The sequence below is a fragment of the Dendropsophus ebraccatus genome, chromosome 7 (assembly GCF_027789765.1).
Source record: "Dendropsophus ebraccatus isolate aDenEbr1 chromosome 7, aDenEbr1.pat, whole genome shotgun sequence".
Taxonomy (NCBI): Eukaryota; Metazoa; Chordata; class Amphibia; order Anura; family Hylidae; genus Dendropsophus; species Dendropsophus ebraccatus.
This window is the reverse complement of record NC_091460.1, coordinates 27,541,974-27,563,638: the sequence shown is the minus strand read 5'-3', so window position 1 is coordinate 27,563,638 and position 21,665 is coordinate 27,541,974. Positions and strand designations below refer to the sequence as shown.

General features: G+C 40.8%; 1 protein-coding gene across 12 annotated transcripts in view; it reads left to right on the top strand.

The window, feature by feature from the left end:
• CTNNA2 (catenin alpha 2) overlaps positions 1-21,665 on the top strand; it is a 1,387,623-nt gene that overhangs the window by 752,205 nt on the left and 613,753 nt on the right. The gene's annotated exons all lie outside the window — the stretch shown is intronic.

The window sequence follows — 21,665 nt, the reverse complement described above, 5'->3', positions numbered from 1 at the left end:
CTTGTCAGCAAAAGCGATAGTGCTGGTTCAAAATAATTCTTGATTCTTTTTAAACACATTTTCATTGCTTTCTGACAGCTGGAACAGTGTGCTGCTGTGGTACTCTATCCAGGAAGACTACCCAGTACTTAAAGAGGTTCCTCCACAAATAGCACCATACACACCCGGGGTGGTGCTGTTTTCTAATCCTGGATAATCCCTTTAAATAGAAACCTGACCCAACAATTATCAAAGTTATTGTGAAAAATGGATGACAGCTGCTAATACTAAATCCCAGATAGAATATGATCAAGCTGATCTTAAAAAAATGATAACCAGAAATAAGAGAGTCAATTCGGTATGAAGTAGATTTGGTCAGAATTTCATGAAAAATTTAGTGATATGATTTGTAATTTGTTTTGGACCCTTCATTCATACAAATGTCCTTCCTCCTGTATAATCAGTGTCCTGGAGGTAAGCAGTGATGTTGTATGCATCAGGTTACAGTCACTGCATTTAAAGGTAAGGTTCACATCTCTCTTTTTGACAGGAGTCCCTGCTCCCACACAAACTTTTGGTGAGAAATCGATAAGAAATCAGGACATTTCCAAATCCGACTCAGGATTAAAACCCCATACAAATCTGACACTGAGATTAACCGAGTTGCACCCAAAACGAATCTCAAGAAAATCACTCATCTCTAATGGTATGTTCACACTACGGTGAGGAATTTTTAAGCGGAGTTCATGCCACGGTCATGCCAATCCTTTGGGTACATTGAAACAATGGGACAGGCAAAATTTCAAGCGGAGCCCATGGCGTGAACTTCCTCACCGATTCCTTAGTGTGAACATACCCTAATCATAAGATATTCATCATATCAACCTTGTAAACAGCCATGACGCTAGTGTTAACTGAGCCTTGAAGAGCTATTCCTATCTTTGACCTAGGATAGGCCATAAATGTCTGATAGATGTGGGGCTGATTGAATTTCCAGAACAGGGGTCCTGAGGGTCTCCGTATGTAAGTGTAGTATGAACGGAGAGGTAAAGAGACATTTATGACTCTCTTTTCATACACCTCTACGAGAGTCACCAAGCTTTCTTGCTCAGATATTTTGTTAATCCTCATAGAAGTTATTAAAAAAAAAGAAAAAAAAAGCAGTGCCTCTCCATTACGCTCTGCCTAAATATGGCAGCCAGTGTTTTCGAAACTGATGCTGGTCCCATTAACAGGACCCACATCTATCAGGCACTTATTTTTCCTGTGCATATGCCATAATGTCTAAGATAGACTTTGTAAGACTAGCTTATAGATTTTTCAATAAAAAAAAGAAAAAAGAAAGAAAAAATAGAGCAAAAAAAAAAAAAAAGTTAAAAAATATATATATGTCTTAAAGGACAAAACATGGTATAGATAGTGAAATTCCTTACAAGCTCGCATTGGACATCAGTTTATTGCACTATAAACTGGTAAATGATTCCCGCATCACAATACGTGCCGCGCTGCAGCTGCCATTGACATTCCAAGCAGCAGCTGATAGAATTATAAAACCCTTTCACCTTTACTCCTCAAGTGTAAGACGTCTTGGGCGAAATCCGTCAACAATATGATGAGATCATAACTTGCGCGGCGTCCTCTTTATGCCAAAATAATATATTATCAGTAGAGTCCTGTGAACTTTTGGCTGAAGACCTTCTTTTCAATAAAGCGTCTGTTTGATGACCATAACCTACCTTGTAATAGGCTCCGGTAATTTAGCTGCTGAAAATGGCTCGGAAGCAGAGACCTATAAAAGTTTATCGACTTGTACACGCCAGCTTTAGGGTACAGGTTACCGCTTCCAAGGAAATTAGCCCCATTCGATTTATGGCTTCATTACAAAGCAGTTTGTGTGCTGTCAGGTAGTACTCAATGTATATATTTTACTCTGCTTTGCAGCTGTATCCAGCTATTTGTAAGAAGTAGCAGCTCAAAGCACAGTTAATTCAAGCGTAATTAATTGGAAATATGGATCTGGCGCCGGGAGATTAAAGTAGACCTGTCGCCAGTGTGCGGTGGAGGACACCATTTTTTGGGCTGAACTGACAACCACAATATGCGTTGTGCCTGAGCGATAGCACGAGGGTTCACTTTAGCTTTGTAGCAATTAAGGTACATCACCTAATGGTTTTGCAGAAGTTTAGCCAGTATTCCACCACCCTAGTCTGATACGACGTAGTTGCAAATTAAAATGAGGAAAAATAGTCCCATCCATGAAAGTTTTGAGGAATTGTTATAATTCTTTTTTTTTAAATAACAAGAACACTTTTTTATCACCTCTGACTAAACAAAATTGCTATTATATGCCCTCACAATCTACCGCCTAAGGCCTTATTCCCACATTCTTTAAAAACAGATAATGTGATCTGGAACAGAGTAAGGAGCGCCCGGCATCATGATTCATTATGATGTCAGGAGCTCTGAATCAGTTTAAGGTCATGTTGACAGATTTTATGGTGAACGGCTGTTGTTTGACCCGGCCAGATCAAACAACGGACGATGTCTAAGATGTTCACCCTGCCGATAATGCAGTATCGGCCTGATGAATATCACTTTATTTAAATTGGAATATGTGCACATTCAGGTGTGCCGCAATCCAATTAGCCATATACCACAATGTAAAGTATGGCCGGGAGCTGTACTTTACACTGTGAGTACAGTGTATTTTGTATGGCCGCTGTTCACTGAATAGTGGTCGTACAAAATAGACCTGTCATTTATTTTGTGTGGTCGCAGAGAACACCAGCCATAGTATATACAGAGTGTACACACTACGGCCATTGTTCCATACACTGTAATGTAATTTCACATTGTTAATAAACAGCGGCCATTGTTGCAACTTGCAATAACGGTGACTGTTTATTGCCAAAATACAGTGTGTGAACGTGGCTTAAATCTCCAGGCTAGTGATGGCACAGCCATGCGGCCTGATAAGCATCACTTTATTTGAATTGGAATACGCGCACATTCGGGTGTGCCGCACTCCCATCGCCTAATAAACTATTTAAATTGTTAACTCTCCATACATCTCTGAGTAAGGGTGCGTTTACACAGAAAGATTTATCTGACAGATTTTGGAAGCCAAAGCCAGGAATGGATTTGAAAAGAGGATAGATCCCAGTCTTTCCTTTATGACCTCATCCCTGTTTATAGTCTGTTCCTGCTTTTGGCTTCAAAGATCTGTCAGATAAATCTGTCTGTGTAAACGCAGCATTAATCTCCCAATACCACTACTTCAGCAATCTCTGATCCTTACAAGACTACCTTCTGTGCTAAATACTAAAATGTAGGAGAGAATTTATCATTTCAGCCTTTTTTTACGCTTCCCTTTTTTGTTAGGTCAAATGCACCAAATATATAATACAATACATTTTTCTAAACAATATTTTTGGGGTAGTGGATTTCCAAGCCGCCTAACAGTGACCATAGACTCAGTAATTTTTTGAAGGTGAAAAGGTGCAAATTTTGCCAAAATATAGAAAAAATAATACGTTCCTCCCGTAGTGTTAACAAAAATTGTTTCTGGGTTCCTAGTCAAATGTGTTTATGCCGACATCATGGGTTTTCATGCTGGGGTTCAGACGTGCTCGGGGTTTGCTCGTCTCTACTGTACAACCATTGCGAATAAGATGGAAAAATTAGAATGGATTACATTAACTAGGCCATAATGTATGTAGATATGATGGGCTTACAGCTTAACTAAAAATGGCGCCCTTTCCTTGTGATGGGTCATATCACCACCCCATATTATTATCTCTCCTAGAACCCTGGTCTCCCTCATCCTCCTTTCAATCACCTGTTGATTAGAAAGGTGACATGACCTCAAGGTCCGGAAATGTTGCTGCACCATTTGAGAGAATCGTTGCACACACCATCTACATGGAAGAGTAATGTGACAAACGATGAGCTGGGGTACTCTTTCCATAGACCCCATATTGGTTACAGTGTCTGCCTTTCACACCGGTTTTGTTGGTGACGCATACTTCTGCAGAATAGAGGTTTGAAGTACGACAAATATCTTGAGCGTCTCATCCTCCTCACAGAGGATTTCGGGAGAGGAAGCGTATTTTCCGAAACCTGTCATTAGCCGCCTTAGATAATTACATTTTGCTTACATTCAGTGCTCTTTATGCAGTTGTTTGTCTTTGAATGATTTATGTGGCAACCTCGCAGATGTTGAGTCGTGTGACTGTGTTGTGTTTTTGTCACAATGTGTTCCTTGATACTCTACAGTAATTGAAGCAAATTTCTTCTTTTTTTTTAAGCAGAGACGGAATTTACCTCCCACACGATAACAGGGCATCCATAATCATAGTCTTATGTGCTCACTAATAAAGATGTTGTGATTGCCGGGAAACATGTTGCTCACCTTCCCTGGGAGGATGTTGATGCTTTCTTGTTCCTATAGGTTCCACCCTACACTGTGACACACATTGCAATACAGAGTAAAGGTTTATGGACATAGCATAGATCAGAAGAAGCCAAGAATCGTAAATGGTAACTGAGAACCAGATGATAGTAGATTTTACAATAACATAACTATTATAATATTATGTATCAGATTATAACAACTATAATATTGCCTCCTATATACAAGAATATAACAACTATAATACTGCCTCCTATATACAAGAATATAACTACTATAATACACGACATGGAGAGAAAGGAGCGGCTGCACATCCCATCTATGGCTGATACTAATGCCGCTAGGCCTATTTTAAAAGTTAACACCAGGGTGTCTGTGTATAATTTGATCAAACCATAATAGCCCCGTGTACCATGTGCAGGTCCCCTGGTTCACATGGGTCCCTACGCTAACTCCACACCATGTCGGTCAGTGACCGTCAACCCTGCGAATCGTGCACATGCAGGGAAGGGAGGCCACGGAATGGCCCTGCAACCCCAATGTCACAGGACCAGACCCAAAATGCCCCACCAGAACCCAGCCAGCACCACCAGCAGGAAAGGCTGCCCCCAAATAAGAATATATCTACTATTATACTCCTCCTATATACAAGAATATAACTACTATAATACTGCTCCTACTGTATATACAAGAATATAACTACCATAATACTGCTCCTACATACAAGAATATAACTACTATAATACTGCCCCCTATATACAAGAATATAACTACTATAATACTGCTCCTATATACAAGAATATAACTACTATAATACTGCCCCCTATATACAAGAATATAACTACTATAATACTGCTCCTATATACAAGAATATAACTACTATACTACTGTCCCTATATACAAGAATATAACTACTATAATACTGCTCCTATATACAAGAATATAACTACTATAATGCTGCTCCTATATACAAGAATATAACTACTATAATACTGCTCCTATATACAAGAATATAACTACTATAATACTGCTCCTATATACAAGAATATAACTACTATAATACTGCCCCCTATATACAAGAATATAACTACTATAATACTGCTCCTATATACAAGAATATAACTACTATAATACTGCTCCTATATACAAGAATATAACTACTATACTACTGTCCCCTATATACAAGATTATAACTACTATAATACTGCTCCTATATACAAGAATATAACTACTATAATACTGCCTCCTATATACAAGAATATAACTACTATAATGCTGCTCCTATATACAAGAATATAACTACTATAATACTGCTCCTATATACAAGAATATAACTACTATAATACTGCTCCTATATACAAGAATATAACTACTATAATACTGCCCCCTATATACAAGAATATAACTACTATAATACTGCTCCTATATACAAGAATATAACTACTATAATACTGCTCCTATATACAAGAATATAACTACTATACTACTGTCCCCTATATACAAGATTATAACTACTATAATACTGCTCCTATATACCAGAACAAAACTATGGTTTTGGTGGGGCTTTTTGGGTCTGGTCCTGTGACATTGGGGTTGCAGGGCCGTTCCATGGCCTCCCTTCCCTGCATGTGCACGCTTTCCGGGGTTGGCGGTCGCTGACCGACACGGTGTGGAGTTAGCGTAGGGACCCGTGTGGACCAGAGGACATGCGCGGTGGTACACGGGGCAATATGGCTTGATCAATTCATATACAGACACTCTGGTGTTGATTTTTAATATAGGCCTAGCGGCATTAGTATCAACCATAGATGGGATGTGCAGCCGTTCCACTCTCTCCAGTTCGTATAACTACTATAATACTGCCCCTATATACAAGAATATAACTACTATAATTGCGAGAAGGAGAAACAGCTGACCCGCACCACCAAACAATGATTCCAGTGTCTATGGATCTACGGACGTGAGTATGCAGGATACACCGCGATGTAAACGGCTGAGCGCCGGGGGTGCAGGACGATGCAGGAGGAATACGTTGTGTGTAAGGTAGATGAAGACAGCACTCACCCGGTGTAGAATAGCTCACTTTATTCCATATATCGCTGGTGGCAGGGAGGGAGAGGTAGGGACGCGCACTGGGACGGCCGTTTCGGGGACACGCCCCCTTTGTCGACCAGGTAATACCAGGTAATTACCTGGTCGACAAAGGGGGCGTGTCCCCGAAACGGCCGTCCCAGTGCGCGTCCCTACCTCTCCCTCCCTGCCACCAGCGATATATGGAATAAAGTGAGCTATTCTACACCGGGTGAGTGCTGTCTTCATCTACCTTACACATAACTACTATAATACTGCCTCCTATATACAAGAATATAACTACTATATTACTGCCCCTATGTACAAGACTATATCTACTATAACGCCGCCCTCTGTGTATAAGAGTATATTTGCCCTGTGGCTGTGTTCTCTATCATATATTCCAGACATGCTGATGTCTAGGACATTAGTTGTAATTCCCTTCCATCTCTGCGGTGTGGATGTCACTGAGCTTTTTTTAGTGTCTTTAGAACATGCCTAAATCTTTATACATTTAGTAATCCTGACGATTTTGCTACGGGCCAATTAATGTCAAAAAGCGGCATTTGGCTTCCAATACAGAAAGTGTCTGAAGAAGTCTAATTTACTGGGTGACATAGATGCAGCATACAAATTCACTGCAGCTGCACAAGTTTCGCTTTAGTGTCATCCCAGATACGGAGATCACAAATACAAACAGTTCCGGTGAATAATAAATTGGAAAATACGGCTAAAATACTAGTTGCAATTAACCTGAAGTACGAGCTGTAAGATTCTTAGGCATGTTATGATGTAGTGCTGGCATCCATAGCGGGGGATGACTCAGGCATCAAGCGACAACATCCATGGCTGACATGAGTCAAGATCTATTCCCACCGTTCCGGTACTTTCTGCCGATACGTTCCTGCCAGGGCTTTACTCCTTCATCCATTGCCAAAATAAGACGAACATGTATGTAATCAGAGGAAAACAAATCTACTCAATGACATACATGTTAGTCATAGTGATCATTCAGGATTTATAACTGTGTCGTCTCAATCACTAGCAGGAAAGTGATGTGGGCTTCTTAAAGAGAAATGTTCTTAAAGAGAACATGTCTTTCAGAAAATGGTTCATAAAAATCAAGTTTTTATGTTTTTTTTTTTTTTTTCAATTTTACTGTCTATATTTTAGAATAATTCTGACATTTACCAGTAATAAGAACAATAATGATATTTATTTGTATGGGGTCTACTACTAGGATTTCCTGTTTGTATGTGATGATAAGGAAGAGGCTGTTGTAAAGTGATCCGTACAGCACTACAGTAAAATGTGACACCGGTAGATACAAAAGACAGTGGGTCAAGCTCACAGCTCAGCCTGCTCCTGTCTGTACAATGATCTTTTTATGTCAACTTTCACACATCAGGTTTGTGGACAGTTGCAGACAGTTGTAGCCTTGAGGTCACAGAGTATGCACAGTAACTTTTCCCAATTATGTCAATTGTCACCTATGTTCATGGAGCTTGCTGTAAGGTCATGTTCACACAACTTATGTTTTACATAAATCACTGCCGTTGTTTCAATTTGCAACAACAGCTGTGATTTACTGTATGCAAAACATATGTGCCATTTGAATGAATGAAATCCCGGCTGGAGCGGGTACACATAGTAGACACTCCGGCCGTAATTCCAGCAGGCTGCACAAAAAACTGACGTTTTAGTTTTCATTGACTGGCGGCCGCAGGAAACTGACATGTCAGTTCACACAATGGAGCGTGCGGCTCTGGCCCCACACTCCATTGTGTGCATCGGGGAATTGGGATGAGCCCGCATGCCAATTCTTTAGAAATAAGGATCATCCGGCCTGTACTGCAGTACCAGCCAGGATGATTTTCTCTGACACTCGCCGTTCTGTGACCCGGCCAGGTCACAGAACGGCCAGTGTCTTACGCCATGTGAACATGGCCTAAAGCTTATCTCTAAATGCTGTTAAAAACAACTACATAACAATGATCAAAGAGTACGAAAAAAAAATAAAATGTTTCAATATCTACAGTAAGATGCTATACTACTGTGCTACTCTACGCATGGGCATGTAATTTTCCTGTTATCCCTGGAAAATGTTAAAGCATTTCAATTTAAATCACGCTCAATTTGGCTGAAATAAGTACTTCGTATGGGACCGCATGGAAATCCACGGCCGTGAGTTGGAACATTTCCGCCCACAAACAATGGTCTTGTTCATTTTTCACGGCGCCGTATACGATCCGGCCGTAATCTCATACGTAGTGTGCACTGTGCGGGCGTATATCGTATACTTTCAAGCGAACGCATCAACCTCAAAACTACCTGCGTATATTCGCGGTTCGCACTATGGCAGGAAAGATACGTAGTGTGAACATAGCCTAAATGTTTATAGAACAGGATAGAATTTTCACCTATCGGGAGAATGGAATCTCAGTAGGCCCATTTAGCCAGTTCATTCAAGTTTTTGTCTCCATTAAATACCCCTTTAAATCTATATATATATATATATATATATATATATATATATATATATATATATATATATATATATATATATAGCAATGAAGCGCTATCATTTCACATAGTGCATTAGATTGCATTTAACTATAAATAATAAAACACTTAACACATACATATCCATAAAAAATCCCCTTCCATGTGAATGATTGTCTTCCTAATACCAACAAATACTTTGGAGAACATCAAATCCCTTGATAGATGATTGTTGCCACAAGGATTTATTCTCTTCAAGCTTTAACTGAAATCGCTTCAGTTGCTTTCTGCTATTTAGGGATATTGAAATGGAAGGTTATAGTGAAATGATTTACAGATAGTAATTGCATTTCCCAGCGTACCTATTTCCATAAATGAGATCACAAATCCAATCTGTGTACAGCCTTAGCATAACACTGTCAATATTCTCAGCACTCCACGCAAGCAACAACTTTTCTCCCGGGCCACCATTTTGGTGACTTTCTTAAGATGAATGATCAGGACTTGGACTTTCTTGGCAAAGTGGAGTGCTTTTCTTGATGTGCCAGCCATTACTGCAATGCAGGAGTGTGAGAATTACTTTTCTGCAGGCAGTTAACAGACTTGAAAGTATACAAATTCAGGAAAACTTCGAAGAAGTTTACCATAGAAAAGGCCATCAGTGAGAATATCCCATCATAGACCCCCGCTAAGAGCCCCTCTATAAGCCACAGTGAAGAGCCTCTGCAAGTATTCAGTTAAAAGGATCCAGTGTAATACCACATTTAGCCTGCAGAGGTCACTCCAGGGAAAATGAGCAGTTGCATGCAGCATTGTTTGTCTCTCCCAATGTAAACGCTCAGGGAGCTTCATTCTGAGAAGAATGTGTCCAGTTAAAGTAACCCTTGTATCGATACCGGAGACTTTACTTTTCTTGCAGCCATTTTCTTAAGTGCCGGCTCTCACGGTCTCCTTAGGGGATGCTAGATCTCTTACTCAGAGCTAAAAGGAGGGGCCCTGGAAACACTCTGGGCACTTAACATAAAGGATCCATCCTGTGGGCCCTTAGTATAAAGGACCTGCCTCCTGGTACTTGGCAAACAGGGTCCACCTTATGCGGACTTAGCATAAAGGACCTGCCTCTTAAGCACTTCACATACAGGGTCTCCATCATGGATATTTAGAATGAAGGGCCACCTTCTGCACTCTGAGCATAGACAGTCTGTCTCCTAAACATGAAGGGTCCTCCTCCTGAGCATTTAACATAAAAGGTCCTCCTCATGGGCGCTTAAAATAAAAGAATCAGCTCTTGCGCACTTAGAATAAATTTGCTTACTTCTGGGTATTTACCATAAAGGGTCCTCCTCAAGGGCATTTACCATAAAGGGTCCTCCTCAAGGGCATTTACCATAAAGGGTCTGCCTTCTGGGCCCTTACCATAAAGGGTCTACCTCCTGTGTTCTTTTGATAGCAGTGCCCAGAACACTAAAATCACATATCTCAGTCATGTAACCTGCACCCTATACATGTTTTTATTAATAAGAATTTAAAGGGAATCTGAAGTTTCAAACCCTAAAACCTGCTGATAGATTGCATTTAAATTGTAAATCCGAAAGTTCAGATTTGATGTGAAGTGCAGTCCTGGGCTATGTTCACACAATGTACTTTTTATGAAAAAAATAAAAATAAAAATGGCACACTACACATAACGCAATGATCTGCATTAAAATAAATGCAAACAATGGCTGTTGGTTTACACAAAGTATTGAAAAAACGACCAGTGTTTGCTACCGCCATCGAAATAACGATCATGTCAATTATTTTTGTCCGTTGCCCATAGACTTAAATGCAATTTTAATTTAAAACAACAGCCATTGTTTCGAGTGCCAAATAACAGCCCTTGTTTATATGTTGTGTGAACATAGCCCTAATGTGAACTGAAGCAGCCAAAGGCTGCATCCTGCTCCGTCAGCCACCATGCTCATCTTGACTGTTAACTTGTAATCTCTGTGTAAAATTTTAAAGCAGAGGTGTCAAATATGCACCACCCCAGCTGTTGCAAAACTACAATTTCTGTTTTGCAACAGCTGGAAGCCTGTGAGTGTTCTATACATCTTAACACCTAGTGGTGAATTGGTGTACTGCAACCGTCACTTGATACTGCATCCAATTAAATGCTAACATCCTATCAGGTCCTCTTGGGTTTCACTTATTTATAATCTCTGTCCATCAATATAGGTTTTGTTGTCGGACAATGGGCAAAAAAGCATAAGCAAAGGTTGAATGGCTCCTTCTGAATGGTCCTGATTAGACGCTGCATTTCACATATCCAGGACTGCGAGAGGAGCGGCTCATATTCATCTGTACATAAATTATTCAGTTTGTTTCACCTCGGATCGCTGCGCGCCGTTATCGCCTCTGTCTGTTTTATTTGGCCCCAGTGATTACTGTATGTCTTGTAAACAGGATCCTGTTAATATTGAAAGAGAGGAATAAAGGGGGTTTTGCTGCTTCAGATATATGCAGCATTTCTCTTTTCTTACTGTCGGATTATTAGATTTGCAATGCGCTGGTTATTACTATGGGCATTGCTGTTAGAAGCATAGAGGGCTCAAAGTTGCATATATAGAAGGGTTAGATGGTGTCCTATGCAGGATATTGTTTGGGGCACTTTTATTGTAGTATTAAAATAACCATCTAAAAAGCTACATTACAAAATGCTAACATGACAGCTAAATAATAGTGCTATATAACTAATGTAAGGCTTATTGAGGTCATAGAGGGGCTCCGCCACCTCCTATACTCTGTTCTATAAGAGTAGCTGACACCACTTGTGCAACCATGCAGGTAACATACCCTTAAAGTGATATCCCCGTCGCAGTGTATACATCAAATCTACTGTTGCTGGTCTAATCCCATAGATATACAGCAGCAGACACGGCACGCAGATAGTGCTAGGTGAAATGGGATCTAGGAGCTGCCAGGAAAGAAAATGTGATGGTATAATCTTGTCGTTTGACACAGGAAAGACCACTTCCTGTTACTCATAAAGATATATAGTTTTCAGATTGCTGGTCACATGACCTAGCAGCTGTAATGGAATGTATGGATGCAGCTGAGCTGGGATGAAACAGATGGCACTGCAAGAATAGTGGTGGTGAGTGCATTATAGGGGTAAAAAGAGTACATCTTTAGTAGATAGACATGAGATAGAAACTGTAGATAGATAGATTGATAGATAGATAGATAGATAGATAGATAGATAGATAGATAGATAGATAGACAGACATTAGGGGTTGGAAATAATAATCAAGTAAACTCACCCCTCCTCGTGCCTCATAGCATGGCTCCCAGGGCCCATTCACAGCCACCGGGAACCTGCAGCTCTGCTAGCTGCAATGTCACGTCCCCGATAGAGATGAGCGAACTTGCCGAGGTTCAGGTTCGTACGAACCTGAACTCTCAGCGTCTGATTCCCGCTGTCTACAGCCACCGTGAAGAGGGTGGACACAGCCGGAGGACCGCCTGGAAAAGTGGGATACAGCCATAGCCATAGGCTATGGGTTTTGTTTTTTTTACCTTAAAGGATTGGCGCCGGCCCAGGAATGATAGTGGCATTGTCCTTTTTTTAACCACTATTTAGTTCCAGTGTATGGCGCTGGCCTATTCCAGAACACCAGCCCGGCATGAAGCACTGGGGGCAGGCTCGCCTGTCCCTAGTGTGACAAACCCCCCTTCCTTTTTGTCACAAAGGGTAGGGGAGATCATCAGCCGCCCCCAGTGCTCCATGCCGGTCCGGTGCTCAGGAATAGACCAGTGCCATACACAGGAACCGAGCAACGATTCAAAAAAAGGACAGCGCCACCAGCAATCCGTTTAAAAACCCAAAGCGATGTACCTGACGCTGCATTCGTTTTAAGTCTTGGAGTTGAGGTTCTGAAGACAGCCAGCTTTCTTAAGTAACATGTAGAGATGCAATTATTTAGGCATGCAATATTTATGAAGCGGATTCAACCAAACAAGTTTACATAGAAGTTGACACTGATTTAATTTAACCGCTTTGTATAATTTATGTGACAAACATGTTGTCACCTTGAAGTAATTAGGGCCACTTACACCAAATTACTGTAGTATGTTTCTAATAAATCACGAAAAGAGGGAAAAAAAGGTACTGCAGTGTGAATGTCTTATTCTAGACAATTAGGTTTAAAACATGGGGCTTAAAGGGCGATAAATATGACAGTACTATGAGTGCCCCCCACCCCATACCTCTAAAATCTACCATATTTTCCAGTGTATAAGAAGATCCCCAACTTTTCCAGTTACATTATAGAGTTTGGGATAAACTCGACCTATAAGACTACCCCTCTTCTAGCGCATACCAAATAAAAATCAATAAAAAATATCAGACAGCAGTGACATCTGAGAGGCAGAGAAGGAGGTACAATAATACTGGTAGGATACAAGGGCGGCCCGACGGGTGAAAGAGGGGTGTTTTTCTGGGCACAGTGCCACTTTACCGTATCTCTTTTTTTCCATACCCCGGACGCCTGAGCTTACTCTGCCCTTAATACAGTCGCTGCATACGGTGGAGATGCGACTGTTTTTTATCTCCCCCCACTGTATGTAGGGGTGGGCCCGCTGGCCCCCAGTATGACGATGTCCCCTCTGTGACACGGCTCTATTCATTCTAATGGAGTGCTACATGCCGGGCCGCTGCTCGGAAATAGACCGGTCTGTTAAAGGGAATGTGTCAGCACCTGTGCTGGTTCCGAGGTGCTGACAGTGTAATGAAGGTGTGTGTCTCTTACTATGTGTGTTACCTTTCTTTTAGCAATCGGTGCTGTACTTTGTTCTTAATTTGTGCCATAACTTTGTCAAAGAGGAGTAACCACACTTCAGCACGCCTCACCACCACTTCCTCTTCCCAGCTTTCCTTGAATATTTATTGCGCCCGTCCATCCGCCTCCTGGAGTATTGTGTGATACTACATGTCCTGTGCTGCTCTTTACCTGGGTCAGTTTTCCATAGAATTTTGGTCTCAACATACAATATTTTCAACATACAATGGTCGTCCTGGAACCCATTAATATCGGATGTTGAGGGACCGCTGTATTTATAAGTACTCAATGGTTCAAAAGCCACAAAGTTTCTTCTAATTTAGTTACTATAATAATTTAGGAATTGTATTGGGGCTCTGTATAAACCCCTCAGGGACAGTAATGAACCGCTATAATACCTATTGGGCTATAATACCATTACTGATAGGTCATTATAGGTAACAACCAACATCAATTATCACTGGTGTCAGAAATGCCAGAGATTTGTAATTTACTTCTATTTAAAAAATTTAATAAAATCTCCAGTCTTCCCGTACTTATCAGCTGCTGTATGTCCTAAAGGGAAGTGGTGTATTCTTTCCAGTCTGACACAGTGCTCTCTGCTGCCACCTCTGTCCATGTCAGGAACCGTCCAGTGCAATAGCAAATCCCCATAGAAAACCTCTCCTGCTCTGGAGAGAATACACCACTTCCTGCAGGACATACAGCAGTCGAAGACTTGAGATTTTTATTAGAAGTAAATTACAAATCTCTGGCACCAATTGATTTAAAAGAATTTTTTTAAGCTGGAATACCCCTTTAATTTGTATTCCTACCAAGCCCACGTAAGATAAATAAAATTCTGCTAATTTCTCCATGTTTTGCCAGTAGAATATATTTTTCCTTCTCACCTTTTAAACCTCTTCTGAACTGTTCCTCGTTCTACCAATTTTGCCAACAGATACATGAATCCGAAATCAGACTGACACTAGTGCAGATGTGGTGGATATGACCCCTGTGGATATGCCCAAGGCTGCGTTCACCTCATACACAAGGCTCTTATTTGCCTGGGGCAGTGGTAGCGAAAGAGGCAAAAGATTTTGTGTTACCAACTCCCTTATGTCCTCTCTTTACTCTCGTATGTTAACCAGCTGCACGATTGTTTGTTTGTATTTGCTGCTAATGAAATTAGAATGTTCCAGAAAGACTTTACTATGAGGCACTAACACATAATGTTATGTTGATTACGCCTCTTAGACGCTACAGATGACCGAATTGATCCAGCATGAATTGGACTTGGGCCAAATTCCGCAAAAAATTCAGATGTGTTAGAATCCATACTTTTTTAATCCATATAGCATTAATTTGGTCCTTACTTAGTGGCCAAATCATGGAGAAGGCTGCAGTCACATGCAAGTCTGATTAAAGTCAATGCTGACAAAGTTGCATATAGTTGCGAAAATTTGTCAAAGTTGAGTTTTGCCTGACTGTTATGTCACATCTGTTATATACAGTTACATCATGTAAGTCACATCAGGAATGTGATGTCACAATGTGACACTGAAATCTCTGTATCATGTGACCAACATTCCCTTGTAGCCTCAGCCTTAATCTTTAGTTTTCTTAGATCTTGTTACCTGGTTGCACTTAAACAAATCCGGTTTCCCATCGTAAACTCAATGAGGGCAAATAAGCGCTCCAAAAAGAACACTTTCGACTAGTATTAAAGGGCCAGTAATTAACCATGTTTTGCTCAGCAGTATTCCACTGCTACCCTAGCATAGTTTTTTTAGCCAAGCTGTTTTAGACAAAAATTGTGAAAAAAAACAAAAAACAAAAAACAAAACTAAAAACTGAAGAATTATCAATGCATTGCACCTAATGATAATTTTTTGCAAAAGAACCATAAAATTTAGTGTGGCCCATAAAAAGTGGTACCTGCTGAAAAAAATAAAACGAAACCCAAAACATTTAACGATCATGGGCAGCAACAGAGATCGACACCCATCAAGAGGGACACAGTGTGCATCAATATCTAATATACACGGGCTACAGGATAGAATAATCACACATTATAGAGGGATACACTTCGGACCATCCTCGGTAAGTACATCAATGGCAGGTTCCTTCCGGACCAATTCCAACCCGGACAAAGATCCATTCTGGGCCTCAACGAGATTCATATCCGACCTCCTGCTCCCATCTTAAGTAAGGACTTAATAGATGCCAAATCCCAGCATGATGGTCCCGGCCCACCGAAACTATCACATCAGAACTCTAAGGGCCCTATTCCAGCTATGATTATCATTCGAAAAATCGTTAGATCGTTCAAAATTAAACCAATAACTGTTTCGTGTAATAGCAGAGAATGATTAAACAACTAATGACAATGACAATGCTGGTCACTTTATTGAATTTGGACTTATTTTTATCATTGATCGTTTTCAAATCGTTTGCGCATCATTTGGTGTAATACGACTCTCTTAAATCATTCGCAGTAGCGATGACAGGACGACCGCAATAATGATCATAAATAACGATCATCGTTCTGTGTAGTTGGGTGAACAATTTCAGGTCGTTCGCCATAGCGGCCGTTTAAGATCGTTTATCGTAATCCTTGAAAAATCCCTATGTGGAATAGGACCCTAAGAAGACCACAGCTCTTTCTTCCCCTCTCACAGCAGGAAGTCGCAGCACAATTCCAAACTCCAGTGAGCAATTGTTATGTATACATTCTACTGCTTGTATGTAAATGAATACTTGTTTCTCGGCTTCTGATGTTGAAGGAACTCCATTACTCCTAGTCATCTACCCCATACTAACTGAAAGAAAAAAAAAAAGAAAACTTTATTGGCCAATATTTCTAAGATGAGAAGGGAAATTTTCATCTTGAATGACAGGGTCAGGGCCTGTAATCATCTATCAGAGAAGGCAGTTAATACTTTCATCTTGGTGGACTGCTGACAGACCATTGTGCTCTAATATTGGATTTCATGAGTACGCTGTTAACAACCCTCTACACAATTGCTTCAAGTAAATAATAAAAGTTGCATTGAATTGATCTTATGATCCCATTGGCTGACACTAATATATATATATAGTACATAAGTGCAAAACTCATCAAGAAAATGGCGAAAGCAAGACATAGGATGAAAACGCTAGATAAACATTTTCTGATAATACTTTTATGTTGTTTAACACCTTTCTACTCGGCCACAATCCATTCTTTATTTAAGTTTCTATTACATGGGGTAAGCTCCGGCAGCAAGCAAGCGCCAACCTGTCAGGTTTTTTTTTTTGCTCGCTGACGGCGCCGACAGTGAGCGGGTAAGTGCAGGAAGGTGCAGGAGGGCCCCCCGGATGATTTTTAGATTGTCCGGGAAACCTATAGGAGCGACGGCAGCAGATCAGTGCTATCGATTATCCTTTAACACATTGAAAGACAATGATCAGCCGACATTGTGCATGTCAGCTGATCGTTGCCTTCTATTACATGAAGCCATTATCGGCTGCAATGGCAGACAATCTGCCAAATACAGTCGATAATCGTTTTGTGTAATTGGGCCTTCAAGAGCCGAACAGCTTTGTTTTCCCCTATGAGAAGTAATGTACATGTGTGTAATTGGTTCCAGCATCCACCGATAGATATAATAATAATAATAATAATAATAATAATAATAATAATAATAATAATAATAATAATAATAATATTTATTTGTATAGCGCCAACAGATTCCGCAGCGCTTATTTAAATATATAAATACATTACAGGTTATATATTAAGTTATACAATGAATAAATTTAAATACCAAATTAGTGACCTGCTCTCAAGAGGTTACAGACTAGGATGACTGGAGTAACATGAGAGGCGACAAGTGTTTATTTGTCAATGTTCTAGTCATTGTACATGGAATCTCTAAGTGCTTATAGGTGACTGGGCAGGCCAGTCACAAACCATTTTTCTAAGCTCAGATAACAAGGACAGTGTAACTAGCACAGAAGAAGTTATAGAGAGGATGGAGAGGGGATAGCAAAGGGAGACGAGATTAAGAAATGTTATAAGCGCGCCTAAAGAGATGGGTCTTCAGGGCACGCTTAAAACTGGGGATGTTGGAAATAAGTCTGAGGTCTTTGGGTAGGGAGTTCCAGAGAACTGGTGCAGCACGAGAGAAGTCTTGGAGGCGGGATTGAGAAGTTCTGATTAAAGAAGAGGTTAGTGTAAGATCATTAGCAGAACGCAGAGCACGGGAAGGATGGTAGGTGGAGATGAGGGAGGAGATGTATGGAGGGGCAGAGTTGTGGAGAGCTTTATGGGTGAGGGTGAGGAGTTTGAACTGTGTTCTATATTTAATGGGTAACCAGTGCAGTGACTGAACAGTGACAGAAGGGAGACAACAGTATAGCGGCTGGAGAGGAAGATGAGCCTGGCTGCTGCGTTCAGGATAGACTGGAGAGGGGAGAGCTTAGAGAGAGGAAGACCGATTAGTAGGGAGTTACAGTAGTCAAGACGGGAATGGATCAGGGCGACAGTCAGAGTCTGAGCGGTATCAGTGGTGAGAAATGGACGGATTCTGGAAATGTTTTTGAGATGAAGATGACAGGAGCGTGTAAGAGATATCTAGTGCACATGTACCTGTATGTTCTATTGAAAAATGTAAGATGTAAACACTACCGTACTGTAGTATACATAAAAAACAAAACAGTGCACACAACCCTATTCTTAAGGCTCTGTTCACATGGCGCAAAACAGGCGGAATTTCGTGAATCCCGCCAGCCTCCCTGTCATAATGACAGTCTACGAGAGGCTTGCACGCCTCCTCTCTCGGCTTCTCTCCGCGCCGATAAATGGACATGTCCATTCTTCAATGCGGAGAGAGGAGGCACACGAGCCTCCCATAGACTGTCATTATGACAAGGAGGCTGGCAGAATTCCGCCTGTTGTGTAAACGGAGCCTTATAGTGGTATCACCAGGAGAAGACAGCCAGTACAGACTATACAGTAAAGGTGGTGGACTAGAGGAGAAGGTTCAGGCCGGTGGCAAACAAGTGGCAACTAGAGATGAGTGAACTTTGAGCACATTCGGGTTTGTCCAAACCTGAACTCTCGCCATTTGATTACTGGTGGCTGAGGTTGGATGCAGATGTATTCATTGCCTAAATCCAACTTCTTCAGCGATTGGTAATCACATGCAGAGAGTTCGGATTTGGACAAACCCGAATGTGTTTGAAATTCACTCATAGGGTAAACGGCGTAAACGCGAAATTTTTAAATTAAATTTTTTTAAATGTCACCACACAAATATTTTTTTCTGGTTTCATGGCATATTTTATGGACAAAAATAAGTCTGTCACTGCAAAGTACAACTGGTGTCACAAAAACATAAGGCATCATGTGCAGTGGAAAAAAAAAAAAGTGCTATGGCCATTTAAACACGAGAAGGATAAAATGAAAATTGTCTGTGACATGAAGGGGTTAATTTAGCACATTATGATATAAAAAATATAGTTGAGTTTTATACCTATTTATTCATTTAATGTGTGTGAACACAGCCTAAAAGTACACAGTCCTACTCAAGAAAACTGAAGAAGTCCCATTTCCTCCCTATTACACAAATATTTTTTTATCTTTTAATCTCTAACTCGAAATTTCTTTTCTATTTTACTTTTTTTTTCTCCAAGTAAGAAAATTGATATGGAAATGATTATTTTTCCTTTCAGTAGTTCATATTTGTGAAGCCAGTGGAAAAACCAGAAGATAATTTAATCCAGTTAATTCATGCGCAGGAAGCGCCGATGTCTGAAAACACAAGGAGATAAGATGACATGTCCAGGATTATACATGGCTGGCAACGGCCTTCATCTGGGGACGTCTGCTAAGTGCAAACTCACAAGCGTTTTATGTTTGTGGATCTCTAGTTCAAAATGAACATGCAGCGAGGAAAAAACATAATGTCGCTTGTTAACCGAGCTCCAGCCTCTAAAAGTCTTTTTTTTCTGCTTCCCGAACATGGACCAACAAGGAGCTATTGGCTCCTTTCAACAATTATAGCTGGATTTGCCTCTGCCTCCCGCTCTAATTTGTTTAATAGTCACAAAATACAGTAAGGCATGCTGTGAGCAAGAATGATTTTTTTTTTCTATGCCGGCCATTATTGTGTACTAGACAATTGATGGTCTAGATCCTGAGGAAAATGAAACAAAATACAATTCATACCCCACAGTTTATACTCGGCTATTATAGTCTTTTATGTTAAAAGGCCATTAACATAACATTTTTACACATTGTTTTTGGATTGGAATAATTTTTGAAAAACTAACGATATAAAAAGTTGTACTTATCTGTTTATTTTTCTATCTATATACTGCGTATACACACACACACCGATCAGCCATGACGTTAAACCCCCAACGGGTGAAAGAAATAAGATTCATTATCTTGTGACAAACACTGGCACCTGTCAAGGAAGCAAGGGAACAGTCAGTTCTTTGGGTTAATGTGTCGGAAGCTTTGACAAGGGCCAAATTGGTATGGCCTTGGATATGTTTGAGGTATGCAGTGTCTAGTATGGTTAGTACCTACCATACGTGGTCCAACAAGGGTGAACTGGTGAAGCAGGGATAAGTTCATGGGTGGCCAAGAACTATTTCGGATCCCATAAAGTTACTGCCGGCTGTAATAGACAGATGGTTGCTGTGTATAGGGGTTGCATAGCTGCAGATCATTTAAAGTGTTCATCTTTTTTTTACGCTTGTCTCTCACCAAAGTGTCTACAATAGGCCCATAAGCATCAGAACTTAATCAAGAGTAATAGAAGAAGGAGGAGGTCTGAAAATCAAATTTCTTTTGGACGGCTTGGTGCAAGTGCATTACTTACGTGAGAAAGGGATGGCACCAGGATGCATTATAAGAAGGAGGCTAGCTAGGAGAGGCTTGTTCTGGGCAGTGGCCAGCTGGGCAACCCTGGTCTGGACATAGTTCATGAAGGTGATATCTGCCAGAGTAACGTCCACATGGTGAAACGGATCAAACCCCCCTCATCATCACTGGTTCCTCACATGTAAACCAACTGAGCGCTTGTGGGATGTATTCTGATAGGACTATGGAGCTCTGATTGTATGGGACAATGGAGCTCAGATCTCAAGGATTGAGGAGCTTTATAATTTTAGTAGTGTGAATCTTTACTGTTACAGAACTGTGAAGCTCTACTTTTACAGGACTGCAAAGCTTAGATCTTTTATAACTGTGGAGTGTCCTGATCCTATAGGACCATAGAGCTCTACTCTTATAGGACTGTGGAGGTTTGATCTACAAATATCGATAGGATGCATTCTTATTGACTGTTTAACTTTACTCATAAAGGGCCATAGAGTTCGAATTTTATAAGGGACCATTAAGCTCTACTCTTATATGTCCTTTAAGGTCTTCAGAACTGTGCTCATATAGAACTCTGGAGCTGTGCTCTTATAGGGCTCTGGAGCTGTGCTCATATAGGGCTCTGGAGCTGTGCTCATATAGGACTTTGGGACTATGTTCTTGTAGGACTTTGGAGTTGTGCTCATATAGGACTCTGGAGCTGTGCTCTTATAGGACTCTAGAGCTGCGCTCTTATAGGACTCTGGCGCTGTGCTCTTATAGGGCTCTGGAGCTGTGCTCTTATAGGACTCTAGAGCTGCGCTCTTATAGGACTCTGGTGCTGCGCTCTGATAGGACTTTGGAGCTGTGCTCATATAGGACTCTGGAGCTGTGCTCTTATAGGATTCTAGAGCTGTGCTCTTATAGGTCTTTGGAGCTGTGCTCTTATAGGACTCTGGCGCTGTGCTCTTATAGGACTCTGGTGCTGTGCTCATATAGGACTCTAAAGCTGTGCTGTTATAGGACTCTAGAGCTGCGCTCTTATAGGACT